Source organism: Pogoniulus pusillus, chromosome 13 (genome assembly GCF_015220805.1).
Source record: "Pogoniulus pusillus isolate bPogPus1 chromosome 13, bPogPus1.pri, whole genome shotgun sequence".
NCBI lineage: Eukaryota > Metazoa > Chordata > Aves > Piciformes > Lybiidae > Pogoniulus > Pogoniulus pusillus.
This window is the reverse complement of record NC_087276.1, coordinates 14,489,243-14,502,986: the sequence shown is the minus strand read 5'-3', so window position 1 is coordinate 14,502,986 and position 13,744 is coordinate 14,489,243. Positions and strand designations below refer to the sequence as shown.

At 37.7% G+C, this 13,744-nt stretch overlaps 1 protein-coding gene across 26 annotated transcripts in view; it reads left to right on the top strand.

The window, feature by feature from the left end:
- The window catches only part of RBFOX1 (RNA binding fox-1 homolog 1), a 1,229,664-nt gene that overhangs the window by 758,354 nt on the left and 457,566 nt on the right, over nucleotides 1–13,744 (top strand). For 2 of the 26 annotated variants that reach the window (XM_064153074.1, XM_064153073.1), the window contains exon 2: nucleotides 6,232–6,333. The exons of the other annotated variants lie outside the window; for them this stretch is intronic. The gene's annotated coding sequence lies outside the window, so the exon portion shown is untranslated. The remainder of the gene's footprint in view (nucleotides 1–6,231; nucleotides 6,334–13,744) is intronic. 26 annotated transcript variants of the gene reach the window in all.

The window sequence follows — 13,744 nt, the reverse complement described above, 5'->3', positions numbered from 1 at the left end:
AATGGGCACAAAAGATGAGATTCTTCTGCTAACCTCAGGGTTAGCCTTCTGAAGAAGGGTGATTGAACTGCACTTTGTCAGCTCATCAGGTGTGTAGGAGAATACACACCATCTTCAGAGGCTGTTACAGCTCTGCATCTTTTGCACACCATCTAATAATTCTTGTTAGGATAGGCAAAAAATGATCCCAGTGAGTTCTGGGAACCAAACTATTTCCACAGATGTGTCAGTAAAGCCTGTCTTCTTGAAGTCACAGCTATAGCTCTCAGCCCATTGGTCATAAAATGCAGAAAGTAGATACTGCCTTCTTTCTCTACACCCCTCTTGGATTACTTTCTGCATACTCTGAGCCTCTGTTGACTGAGATTTCCAAACCTGAAGTAAATGTTCACTTCTATCTATAATTTAAGGTTTTCATAATAATATATTTTAGTTTATAAATTATGTACTGCTAAAGGAAGAAAGTCACCAATATATTACCTAGTAGTTTTCAATTAACAGAACAGGCTTACAGGAACCCTTATTAATGAGGTAAATGATAGGAGTAGCTGCAGTATCCATCAGCCACATGATTACTGCAGAGATGAGCATTTTGCTGTTTGTATTAAAGATTCCTTTCAGATCTGTGCCAAAGTATTTTGAACTGTATAGCTTTATATTGCTAAATTGAGGAAACACAATTTTGATATCTCTTTAGACCCTTATTAAAGAAATATTCTTTCCCCTCTCTCCTTTTTTACTACATGTGGGTGTCTGGTACTTTGCAAAATCTGAATTAATGGTCCTGGTTTATCTACATATACTGTGGAACACTGTAATTTAAAGCTGATTATGTTAAATCACTGTTATTCTTGTGACAAATGTGGTTAGTTAAAGGGTGTGCTTCTATCAGTGTAGAACCTTCACTTAGTGTTATTATTTGAGGCACTCTAAATTGCCTTCATAAATATCTAGCATCTAAGTGTGATATATAGATAAGGACAGCTTCTGAAAACGGCTTGCAGCCGTAATCTAAACTTTGCTATAAATAATTCTCTAAACTGCATTTCCCCCACAATATTTACAGCACTAACTGAGAGTTTCTGCATTTACCACCTGATTTAAAAAAACAAACCCACACAGTGCAGTCTTTCCTCTGTTTTGTACAAGCAATACTCACAAAGGACAACAGGAGTTCAAATACAGTCCATAACTTCTGCAATAGTGTAAGAATAGCTTTGTTTTAAAAATAATAATTTTTGGGGCAAAACAACACTAGCAAATTAAAAGAAAAAAAATCCTTCTGAAGTCCTGCTCCTTTGTGAGGTGGGAGCCTTGCTTTTCAGTACTGAAATACTGCACTGGAGTGGTTTCCTTGCCTCATCTGCCAGCTTGAAGGCCACAGCAAACAATCTGATTAATTTCTGCATGAAAATTTTACATACACATTCTTGGGGAAAGCAAACAAATGAACAAAATACTCACACTCCTCCACCCAGTATTTTTATTCTATTTATGACTTTAAATGATCTTATGATTTCCACCTGGAAACTCAGACGACTTAGAGTTAAAATGGTGGCCATTATTTGATCAGGTGTGGCTGATCAAATGATCACTAGTGGCTAGCTAAAAGCACTTGCTTTAAAACATTCCTACTTGATTAGCTGAGAGGCACCTGTATTCTTCAGAGGATATGAAAAAAACAGAAATACCCAGACACACAGCAGACATTCCTTTTTTTCTCTTATTCTGAAGCAGCTACTCCTATGAATCTGTAGTCAGAAATGTAGTACTGCCCATTAACTTTGCTGTCATGTTCTCTGAACACATCCTGGATTCTTACCATTCTTGATATGTTTCTTGATATATTTAAATGTGATCCTTTAGAAATTCTGGTGCTCTCTTTGCCTTTTTTTTTTCCCATTGCACAAAAATTTCTCCTTCCTAGTCTCTGAGTTCCTTTAGTGTTTAGATCACTTCAGTAGTACTTTGCTGCTAGCATTCTGTTATTTACACTCAGATGGTGACTTTTTTTTGCAAACCTGCAGTTCTCTCTTTTATCAGTCTGAGGAGTGACTGCCCAGGATATTTAGCAGTATCTGTAGCTCTGTGTCAGTAGTGAAGTTGATCGAGCAAATACTGTGGTCAGTGACAGAATGTACCATAAATCTTCTTGCTGTCACAGTCCAGTCTGCATAGTTTCTGGAGGCAGAAAGAGGCTGGAGTGGATTTGATGGTGCAGTAAAAAATAATCTAAACAGTAAACTTCTCTGCTTGTATTTGGTATATGAGAGATCAGATTGTGTCATCTGGTGGTATTTTCTGACCTAAGAGACTTTCAAATAGTCCTAAATAGGATTTTATACCTGGATTCTGCTTTGCAATGCATTGAAGTTAAGCAAAAAAGGTATGTCCAGAGAGTGAACTTAATCCTTTTGGCTAATTCACCTTGGTAACACACTTCAAATATATTACAACTATTTTATTTTTAACTGATTGAATTGGTCTTGAACTGCAGTCCAGGATATAAGCAATGGTTAATTAGGTAGCTTTTGAAATATTTAATATGACCTTATTGAAATCATTATATATAGTGTGTGGTTCTACATCTAAATTAACCAAACTCTTGACTTCTGGACAGTTTATAGCTGGTAGCACCTCACACTATTACATTTTAGATGTATTCAGCTGTTGAGAAATGAGGGGAAAAGAAAGATTGCTTGAAGTCATTTTGAGGTTCTTGATTATTTCAGGTTGTCTGGCCTGGGGTATTTTTTGGGGGTTTTCTGTTTGTTTGGTTTGTTTTTGACAAAATCTAGTTTTTTATTTACTTTTAAGTTGACATAAACCCCTAAAAATTAGTGTTGTGCTTGTGCCAGAAGACTGTATGTTGCTAATTGAACTCCCTAAGATGCATCTTGGGTTTTGTAACACTTGTATAAGAAAAAAAACAAAAAACCCAAATTATTGAAATACTTTTTTTTTCTTTCAAATTACAAAAACCTGCTTTTCTGCTGTTCCCTGAAAAGTGCATGAACCAAGACCACAAAATACTTCATGGTGTAATGTTGTCAAGATAATAATTACTTGATAAATTATCATTGAGTTAACTTTTTGAGTGTTGAATGTTATAAGGAAGACTTTTGTAGCTAGACTACAGCTTTTGAAATAGATTCTTAAATCAGTGTTAAATGGTTCCATTATTGGGGATGTCACTTGTTGACTAAATATATTGTCTGTAATGTTGAAAACAAAGGTTCCTTTTCTTTATAATTGTGATGGTTTGGGTGTTCCCTGCCCCCCTTACACTTTAGAAATCACCCAGACTAGACTCAGCCGGCTCTGGAAATATGAATGAAGCTTATATTTACAGCTAGCACAATATACAAGCAGATATTTACAGTATATACAGCTATATACAGAAATATACAACATAAAAGGTAATACAGAAACACAACTTCCCTCCCATAAACCTGAGTCACCAGGAGGGCTCTCAGCTGCCCCTTCACCTTCTCCCTACCCCTCTCAACCTTACCCCAGTCCCAGGGAAGAATAGAGGTTTGTCCAGAAGGCTAGGAAGCAAAGTGGATTAATCCCCAAAATGGAGGGTGAGGTTAGAGAATAAGATGTAGCTTAGCCAGCAGCCCAAGCAAGACTGGTGCCATGTGTGTTATCGATGTTTTGACTTATGTTTTTGTACATCTCAGCAAGCCTATGAGCGAAGTAGACATCACCATTGTTTTCCTTTTACAGCCTGTAATCTAGTTCTTCTTACCAAAACATTCTAGCCTGATTCAAACTAGCACAATAATACTACTAGTGAAAGTACAACATTGCTGTGTGAGACTTCAGGGGTAGGGGGAAAAGTGTGACCTAAGCAAGGCCAATTGGAATAGTGATAAGGAAGAAACACTGCACTGAGTGTTTGATTCTAGCTGGAGAGTCTCACAGACTCGACTGGGGTTCATTCATCATGCATATCTATTGATGTCTTAAGAATTGAACTTGGTAGATTTTAGCACATATTGGCCGTTTGGGTCTCACTGGTTGTTTGATTTTAGATGGTATCCCACTTGCAGGTCTGCATTGTTAAGTTACACCAAGTTCTTGCGTCTGTGTCATGGCTGAAATACAAATGAACCCTAGGTGTTCTACCTTTCTGCCTGTTACTTGGTTTCAGGATGGAGACAGGGACTCTGCTATTCCAGGCTCATGCTTCTTGCAAGCACTAGGCACCAGTTACTTTGTCAGTTGCATGCATACACACAGAGATAGGCAGGTACTGTCCTGCTGTACTGCCAACAAATGCATAAAGCTGAGTGTTAGGATGCAATGTACAGTAAGAGGCAGACATCAGTTGTAATATATTTTGACATCTTTTTTATGGTAGCAGGAAATTCAACTTATAAAAGGGAATCAATCTACCTTTTGGGGTAGATTTGAAAGACTCAAATTCAATTGTGTAATATTTCATTAGGCTTCCTTTTCTGTTTTCAGATAATGGTTATTTTCAAATTTCTGTTCAATTTCTCTTCCTTATGAAACAATTTTGTCTCCACATAGTTTCCATTTTTGCTGCTTATCCCTGGTGTAAAGTGGAGACAATATCTTATTGTTTCATTTCAGCTTGTAAACAAGTAAATTATGTTCTGGCAAATCCCTGTCTAATGTGAAGCAACTGTTTATTTGTTTTATCCTAATTATTACAGGAAGAAATAGACACAAGTGCATAAAAGTTTTATGTCACTGTCACCCACACCATACTCAGTTTTGGTCAAAACTAGCGGTTTGTCATGGCTGTCTTTGTCTTTGCATTGGACTGTGACTTAGGACATGACTGCCACTGAGGCTTGTAGAAGTGCAAGCACCTTTAAACAGGCAAGATTGGTTTGTATTGTGATGTGAAAAGAGTGGCAGTGCATATGTTTTTCTCCTAGGGGAAGGAAACAACAAACAACTAAACAAAAAAAGACATCATATTGATGTCTGAATATTCAGAAGTCTCTGAAAAAGACTTTGTGGTCATCTTCACTTGCTTCTTGATCTTATTAAGGTTTCCTTCATCAGCTTACTATAAGTCTGATGAGATTAAGAAAGAATTAATCTTGTTCCTTAGTGAATTGAAGAACTGTTTTTCAAATTTTAACTCTACTGGCATATCAGCATCTCCGTGGCTGTGCCTTAAAAATATTAATGGCACGGAAAAAGCAGAAGCAGCCAGGCTGGCATCAATTGTACTTATATTTTGGAGGATCCCTGTGTGATCTGCTGAGCTTTTGAGGTATTAACTCTGCTCCACTTTCATTTCCCAGTACATCCTGCATATTACTGGACAGTTTGTCATTCATCCTTTTGTTGCACTAGCATCTGAAATCAAACTTGTCTCTTGGAGTGTGGTGTTGGCTAGGCCTGGAATGCAGAAAATATCTGGAAACTGCAATATAGGGTTAGGATATTTCTACACCTGTATTAAAGGATCAGTTTGTGTTAACAATTGAACCATCTAATGTAATTTCAAAGGGGATATGTAGCAAAAAAACCCCAAAACAACTTAGCTAAGGGAGGATAAGGGGTGGTTCCAGGGAATTCTACTGGCAGTTGCATGTATCAGGATAAGAATTTTACTCTCATTTCTCAAACTACGTATGAAGCCAGGCACTTGGGAATAGGATGTTCTCATTGGACTCCTCCTTTCTTGCCTTCTTGGGAAGATCACAGGGGGGCCTCTAAAATGAGTAAACTATGAATCAATTCATACTGTGAGCAGTGACATGTAGGCATCAGAAGGCTCACAGACTTGTTCCAGTTATATATGCAACAGTTTTAATCTTCATCTTAAGTTATTTCAAGCACACATGGAGAAAGTGTCAAGTGATTTCCATGCACCTGATTTACTTGATCTGGTCTGACTGTTAGATGTTTGCCACAGATGTCCCTTACTGCTGTCCATTCCAAATGCTGAGCAACAAATGTAACAAGTGAGATGTTCATTTTGACAAGGTGGTGGGGGAAAAAAGGGTTTAAATATATATATATATAGAGAGAGAGAGAAACAGAAAAAGGAGAAGAAAAAGAAAATTGCCTGGAGATTTCACAGCTCTTTTCAGTTCGATTTTGGCTTTGAAAAAATATTTAATGGTTCGTAAAGGTTAGTTTAAGAACACTCAGAACAACTGAGCAGAACTATGTGTACGTGCATGTGTTTCCTATTAGATGAGTAATCTTTTTCTTCCTCTTGATTTGGTCTCTTAGGCACTGTTAGTGACCTCGGACCTAAAAATGTTAAGACTCTCCAAAGATGCTGACCAAACTGTGATGCTTTATCACTGGCTTTGAGGAGATTGGTGTTCTTTGGTATGTAAGAATTAGAAAGGTTTTGGAATATTTTTTTTTAGAAGCAAAACCTCTATTTACAATGGGGATTTAGAAAATTTCAGTAACTCTTGAAAAGAGAGAGAAAGGAAAAGAGATGCTTATAACTATAATATACAAGTGTGGAGTGAGAATGGGAATAAAAATGCATGAAGTCTAGAATCTGCCTTAATTTTTCATAAAATTCTGTTGAGCTTTGAGGAGAAAACTCTGTAGTAAATATTGGAGTGAGCAGAAAGAATTCCATTGTAAGACTTAATTTCATGTGTGTTTTAAATACCTACTGAAATGAGTAATGTTCCAGGGATGATGAAAATGAAGAAGAGGAGAGGTTAAAAGCCATTATGGCCTGTTGACATAAGGTTTTTCATGATCATATCCCTAGATCAAATATGAACTTGGAGTTCCCCCTGATTATTACAGCTTGTTGTCTTGGCAACAGTAAAAGAGTTAATGTGCAACTAGTCAGATGCTACAAAGTGACCATTTATTTAGAACATTTATTTAAAAGGGAAATGTGTGGTATAAAAAGAACTTTCTGAAGTGGCTAGCATCATCTAAAGCACTGGATATTGCCATTTAGCCTTTATGAAATGATGAAAACAGCTTTGGCCAACTTCCTGGTGGTACAAATTGATGTTTTAGTGATTTAATTCACCAAAGTGATAGCTGGTTTAGTGTGTAGCAAATTAGATGGAAGTCTGGTTCCTTTGTCTTCATGATACTCTCTTATACTCACATTAATAATTGTTCTAACACAGTTACTACTAAGCTCTTTTTCACATACTAAAGTAAAATAAAAGTTTTCCTTTGCAGAGCAAATATAGAATAGATACTGTCCATGAAACTGTGGTTATGTTAACAGCATTTTGAAATGAAGTTCTCTGTCCAAAATATGACTTGTGAGAGCCTCTCTGCTGTCTTTGAACTCATGAAGGCTAATCTTTTCAGGAAGTCCTGTGTTTTGCAGTCTCGAGGTTCACCACAAACAAATGCCAACTAAACAGAAATCTAATTTGGATCAGATCCATTCTGTACCATCTCAAACTCAAGTGCTTTAGATGTTCTGTTACTGATGTGGGTAATAAAGACTTACCATGAGCTGCAGGGAACCTTTCAGCATTAGGTAACTGATAGGCAGAATAGTTCTGGCATCCCTTACACGGGGGAAAAGTTTATACTGTCAGCAGCTCTGTTTGACTGATTTTTCTTCTCTAATGGTATGTTTCTTGTGACTTAATGATAAATAAGTAACATGTTGGGGTTTAGAATCTTTTATTTTCATCTATTTAAGTATCAGTGATGTAGATTTGTCATTTTCTTTTCTCCAAATGAGAATCCTAAGAAAGAATAGTTATTTCAGTGGTGATTTGTGACTTGTAGCATCCTGCCTCATTTTGTGTTGTAAGTTCATTATGATTGTTTACTGTATTCAAAAGGTAAATAATAATAATAACACACAAACCTGCAGAATTAAATCTTAACAACCCAAAAAGTAGCAACAAAACCCAAGCAAACAGCTCATCATCTCCTATGAGTCAGGAAAGCACGCTGTAAGTACTGCTGTGAAATGCTGAGTTGAATTATAAGAGTGCTTATTGTGATTCTATGTTGAGTTTGAACATAAACAAATTAGACTTGTTAATTTTGTGACAAGTTTCATCTAGATTAGGCTCTACCTTGAACTCCCGGTTTTCATATCCCCTAGTTCAGCAGAACAATAATTTGCTGTATAAAGAATAACGGTAGGGACTAAGTCTCTCTGGATACCCCCATCTGGCAGAGGAAATCTGATTGTTAGCACATCAAAAGTCATGGTGAATTTCTCCAGTTTATATAAAGACTGTAATCAATAGAACTTTGTAAGACTTCCTGCAATTGTTGGTTTTCACTGAAATTAGGAATCCTATAATGTTTATTGAAGACTTGATTTTTGCTTTGACCAACCAAGAGGAAAATCTCTGGCTTCCTTTTCTTTATGTACAGAATATGTAATTTCTTAAAACCAAAATCCTCATCTCTCCTATTCTCAAGTCACTGTTTTTAATATGAAGGGAAATGCCCACCTGAGACTGGATGTTGTTTTCTTACTGCAGTTTAAAACAGCCTCAGGATCCCTTGTGGCAGCTTTTTGTTTCTTTGAGTAACAAAACCATTGCTGCCAAATTACCTGTTGTCTTGAACCACCAACAAATAAATGTGTTCAGTGTATGGAAATCTCTGTTAATGTTCTGAAACTCAAGTTGATTGAGGTTTACTATTCTGTTATCGAGGCTTTGCTAAATGCATGGGGTTGAGAGAAAGTGTTTGCTTGTCCTACTCCCCACGTTCTAGTTAATAGCCAGCAGTTACACATACTCTCAGTTTTGCAGGCCAGATGGGGTTTCTGTCCCCAGAAATAAGGTCAATACTGATGTACTCTCTACAATGCCCTGAAAAAAAATGAGTGAGGTAGATGCTGATCTCTTAAGGGAAAAGTGATATGACAAGGGGAAGTGGCCTGAAGTTGCACTAGAGAAGGGTTCAGTTAGACACAAGGGAAAAAAGTTCTTCCCAAAACCACTTGTCAAGGCCTGGTCCAGGCTGCCCAGGGCAGTGGTAGATTCCCTGTCCCTAGAGAGGGCTTCAAGGCTGTGGTGATGAGGAACACAGTTTAGTGGTGTCTTGATGATGCTGGGTTAATGGTTTGACTTGATGGTCTTGGAGGTCTTTTGAAACCAAAGCAATTCTGTGATGCTTTTGTTCAGTGTTAGCTGTGAAATTGAAGGCAGAAGTCTCCTGGAAATAACAGGGCTAAGCTGATACCTGGTGGTTGTTGTTTTCTTTGTTTCTTTTTTTTTCCTTCTCTTTCTCTTCTCATAGCTAATTTAAGTTTGCTTGGATTCGTTGACAAAGGACAAAACTCCCCATTCTTCGTTTTTATTTCATATAGGAAGAAGAGGTAAAGTTTTAAATAATGACTTTCCAAATATTTTGAGTGAAGTATCTGAGTGTTTTGTACAAGCAGTAGTGTCTCTACATATTGCAAAAGTAGAATAACAGAAAGATTTATTGGCTGAAACAATTGCCACTGTCATGTGGTACTTAAGAATTAAATATTTATTCCTACTCAGTGGGATAATAAAACTGTATTCAATTATGCTGCAGACACTACAAATGATTGTTGGGTCCTCTAATAGCATTGCAACTCATAAAATACATATGTAAACAGTACATGAAAAGCATTACAGGAGAATGGTCTCTGGTCTATAGACTTGGCTTGTTTGTTAAAAGAATTATTGACATACATGACAAAGGTCATCACAAGCCTGTGGTACCATATGTGTGGATTTCAAAGGTATTCTGTTGATGATGGTCTCAAAAGCATAATGAGGCATAGTTGCTCCTTGTGACTGACCCAAGCCTTACAAACTCTTAGATCTTATGACATTTCTATTGTTTATTTAGCCAGGATAATGTAATAAGCATCTCGATTATCTCCTTTCTGACTAAATGAGGATGTTAGACCTTCCCACACTGAGACTGCCACACAGGTACAATTCTCACGCACCCTTTCTGGTTCAACAAGAATGTCCTCTGGTCCCAGATTTGACAGAGTCCATGTGGGACACTGTGTTGTGGTTCTGACTTGGATTCACTGAGGTATTTTGCACCAGCCTGTATTTAGATGTGTGAAAAATGGCATTGGGGGTGAACAAATTATTCTCTTAGTGCCTTTGTCAGAGCCTGCCTGAGTTCTGAAACATGAAGCAGCAGCACCTTTTGTGCAAGCATTGTTCCTTGTAGGTTTATAATTCCTCTTAGACTTGTTCACTGCAGGTATCTTTGTCAGAAAAATTCCCCTTTATTTCTTCTGGGACTGTTCTGTTTAACTTTGTCAGCCAAGGAGCTCCAGCTGTGTCATGACAATTTTGTAATTAGCTATTGCTAGCAATAAATTTGCTTTCAGATAGAATAGCATTATTAACCCTTGGTTTTTGGTTTTGTTTTTTTTTCCCCTGTGCCATATTTTCTCTTCCTTATCTCTGAGAAGGTAGTATGCACGTCTTTGCAAGCAATTGTAACCATTAGTAACCCAAACTCAGCAGAGCACTGCATTTGTCAGAAATCCCTTTGCTTCTAAACTGCTGCTGTAAGTGAATTGTTTCTATGCCAGTGTGATTCTTTTTAAAACTTCATCAGAGAAACTAGAATTATTTCCTTATTTCTTCTCAGTAAATGGATTCAGTGATCCTTAATGACTTCACAATTATTCTGTGAACTATCATATTTCCATTAAGTTAAAGAACCTACCCAACAATCTGCTGGCATGTCTCACACTAATATATCTCAAATGCATCAAAGTATTTTTAACTGACAGCAATGAATTTTGGCAAAGACAAATGGTTTTCACCTTCTGTTAGTCAATATTCTAATGTAAATAGAGGGAGTGGGGAAAATAGCAGAGTTGCCTGTCATCTGGCCTACATACCAATATTGATAGGAAAAAAATAATAGATGATAACTTTATTTAAAAACAAACTTCAAGTCTAGCCAGAAAAGAGATCAAACTCAGAGCAATTTAATGAATGGTGTGCACATGTGTTCACAGGGTTTTCCTTCATATCCTTAGGAGCTTGGGAGGAGCCAGTATGCAGTGTGCCTCTGATATTGCTTGGTTTTGAATCATTATACAGTAGAGCTGTAGTATGTCTTCTGGGATTTCACTTTTTTTTCCTTTTTTTTTTTTTTTTTTTTTTGGTATTACCCTCTTAAAATAGTGACTTTTACTTTTCCCCCAACTGTGTTGTGCAAAGATACAGTTGACATTTGGGAGGACACCAAAGTTACTGCTCTGAAAATAGAGTTAAAGTTTATTGGAATTTACTTATCTGTACTGAGTGTGTAGCAGAAACATTTGGTGCCTTTTCTAGGTTTGTGGATGAACTGAGAGCTGGAAGTATGTATGATAGAGCTTGTCTGGAGTGGACTGGCATTTTATACATTTAATTTCACAGAACGTTAGTGGTTGGAAGGGATTTTGAAGGATCAAATCTAACCCCCTGCAATATCAGAATCTCTTAGAGTATGTCACACCCAAACACATCCAGGCAGATTTTGAATGTCTGCAGAGAATGAGGCTACACAACCTCTTTGGGCAGCATCACAGTGAAAAAGATTTTCCTTATGTTTACATGGAACCTTTTGTGCTCCAGCTTGTACCCATTGCCTTGGTTTGTATGCTCCCATATACAAATAAACCCATATTTGGACCTGCTATGTAGGACAAGACAATCATCTAGCAGGACATATTCATCCAGTTCTCTCTGAAAGAGGAAGAAATGGACATTTATTCCCTGCTTTTTAATCATTTTACTTTACTTTTTTTTTCCTTCTCACTATGAACAAACTAATGTTTGGAGCTCTTTAACAGGTGTTTTCTTATTTTACTCAGGTGGGATATTTATGATGCATTAGTCTCTTCTATGTCATCTTATTTTGGCAGCTATGTTCTGAACTAATTAGCACACTAGAGATCTCCAAATAGGAAATGCATGGACAACCAGTGGTTAAGTATTTGATAGCATATTGCAGAGTTAGTCAGGTCTTGAAATATGGGACTGCAGCATGCTTGCCATCACTGCATGTGGCATAATTGCTTTTCTGAAACAGTGAGCTGGTAGTGCTCTGAAGTTTTTTCTTTTGGCAATTTTGTAAAAGAAACACCAAAGACCTCTTCAGGTTGTGGACTGAGATTTTGAATTGTAGTGACTAATGCAGCTGTTACGTTGTGAGTATGCTTTGTCAAAAACGACTGGAAGCAGCTAAGTAAGTCTGTGTACGTACTTAGGTCCATGTGTTTGAGTGAGCTTGCTGTGTAAGTACCATTCTGATTTTTTGGGGCAGTTCAAGGCAAGGTTGGATGTGGCACTTGGTGCCATGGTCTAGCCTTGGGCACTGTGGTAAAGGGTTGGACTTGATGATCTGTGAGGTCTCTTCCAACCTTGGTGATACTGTGATACTGTGACATTTACTAAAATTAACTTTTTGCCTGATGCTGCTTTAGAGGTAGGACTGCAAAAAAAAAGAAAAAAAACAAACAAATTTATATTGGTAAATATTCAAGACCTGCCTACATGCATTCCCATGTGATCTGGTGTAGGTGATCCTGCTCTGGCAGGGAGGTTGGACTAGATGATTTTTTGAGGTCTCTTCCAGTTCCTAACCTTCTGTGATTCTGTGATATTCTACTAGAGCATTTTGGTTTAATTTATTCCTATCAAGCATTGATCTAAAGCATGACATCTGCATTATTTGTCTTAAAAAAGCATAACATTGTCTGTCTACCAAAAGCTAAAGTTTCTGAGCACTTTTTTTAGCTATCTTGATCCATATTCTACCTGGCTGACCCATTAATGGTAGCTGAAGATGATAAAAGCTTAGTGAAATACTTAGATTTATTTTCCACTAGGAAGACTGGTCTGTATGACAGAGAGCAAGCTAGAGTAAGAGACAGCCATGATAAAGGAAATAGCCAAGATGCAGGAGACCCAGAGGCTGCAGCTGTTCTGTGGAATAATCAGTTTTTAAAACTGGGAAAGCTTAGCAGAGGTGTCTCACTTGTCTAGCTCCAGCTGCATGTCTCTTCAGCGCTTTTCTCCTCCTCAAGAGTCTCCCAGCATGTTTCCCATCACATGACTCCTTGCCTAGCAGCTGATGCTCTTTCTGAATACCTCTGAGCTGAAATACTCTGTGCTTTTCTGACTAGCTGAAGTTCTGATACATGGTGACTTGCTTACACTGTTACCAGAGCTGTGACTGGCCACAATGGGTGGCCAACACACGTGCTAATAGGGTAGGGCCCTGTGTGTGCACTGATCTGGTACATGCATAAATTAGCTGGGCACCAGTGTTAATAAGGCACTCATATGAATATTGGGGAAGTCAGACATGAGCCACTGGGCACTCATACACACTCATAAGTGTGCTAAACCATGCAGTTTGTTGTATATCTGAAGTGCATCATAAAAGCAAAATGAAGTTTACTACAGTTTTGTTGGCAGCACTGCATTGATTGTGAGAAGCACATGAGATGTTTGAACTGAGTTCAGTAGAAACTTCAAGAGACCATCTGGGCAAGATTGTAGAATCCATTCAATTGCTGGTTTTCCTTGATGAAATGTATGTTGACTCACTCTTCTGATTCTCTGCTTGAACAGGACAAGTGTCTGACTTTGTGTTGTGGGGTTTTTTTCCAGCTTTTGACTTTCATACTAGGCCATTGACATATACTTAGTGAAAGATGCAAGGGAACAAGTTTTTTCTGCATTAATCATAATGAAAACAGAGAAGCTTTCCACCCCAGTGATGAGAGCTGTGTAACTAAAAGACAGCAGGAGTCTTTGCACTCGGC